The sequence below is a fragment of the Lycium ferocissimum genome, chromosome 1, assembly GCF_029784015.1.
Source record: "Lycium ferocissimum isolate CSIRO_LF1 chromosome 1, AGI_CSIRO_Lferr_CH_V1, whole genome shotgun sequence".
Classification (NCBI taxonomy): Eukaryota; Viridiplantae; Streptophyta; class Magnoliopsida; order Solanales; family Solanaceae; genus Lycium; species Lycium ferocissimum.
The window spans coordinates 55648721-55649845 of NC_081342.1; positions in this window are offsets into that span (position 1 = coordinate 55648721).

The window sequence follows — 1125 nt, forward strand, 5'->3', positions numbered from 1 at the left end:
TTTTTTTCCCTTATCCTGAAAATCACTCAGACTTTAGAAGATAATTCCTAAAGAGAGGCAAGAACCTTTACTTGGACTGTGCATAGGACATCTAGGACTTTGAAGATTTTTGTCTACGTGACCCTACATGTACTTTATGAGTGCCAAATCGTAGTGTCAGTATCATGTTTAGCCGGCGGTTTCCCCGTCCTTGTGCATTTACATTTTGCCATACATGTCCGTATTCCAATACCGATAAGCTAAGCCCCATGCCATCTCTATTTCCGATTGTACGTATTTGTGATTATTTGGTTTAGGTCAGCCTTGGCCACGGTATGTTCATACGTATTACTTTCTTTTTTCTTCCATGTTTAAATCATACTTGATAGTCTTCGTTTTGGTTAAATGCAGATTAATTTATGCCGAATCTATTCATCTCTTCTTGTTGTCTTCAAATACATTAAATTTCTGACTTATAATTGCTCTGCATGCATGTATATTGGGCCTATCCTACTTATTCCAAGCCATGTGAGTATGTATGTGGATCTGTGTCTTCCTTGTTTATTGTTGGTTGAGAGGCAGTTTAGGTGAAAGGGGTCTAGTTTCCGAGCCTTCTCTGGTGACCAGCCATCTGGGAAGTTCGCGAAACCTCTTGGAACTTGTGCGGCATCGGGAATAAGCGGGGTGATGACTTGGCCTTCCACCACCTAGGTTTGGGGTTTGAGTTTAAGGACATGGAAAACACATATGCACATCCTGGCATGGGCTCGTGCAATGAATAGAATTGGCGCGCTTGGTATACGTGTATATTTATGTATAGAATAGACTTGTAAACGGTCTGGTATCGTGTATATGTGTGTGTATATCATGAGTATGATAGGAACAATAAAATATAAACTAACCAGGTTTCTGTTTCTTTCCCCTCTCTACTGCATGGCCACTTGGGCCGAGGTCCAGCCACCCTATTGGGTCAAAGGCCCAATAGGTAAATTTTTTTCAAGTGTCGTTGAGTCCAAAAGAGAAGAAAGGGAAGCTAATATATTGAAGGCCCAAACATGGGTAAAAATGAAATGAAGGCCCAACCATGGGTGAAAATCGTTGGGGTTTGGTACACCCCAATTTACTTTCTTTAGTCTATTTATGTCT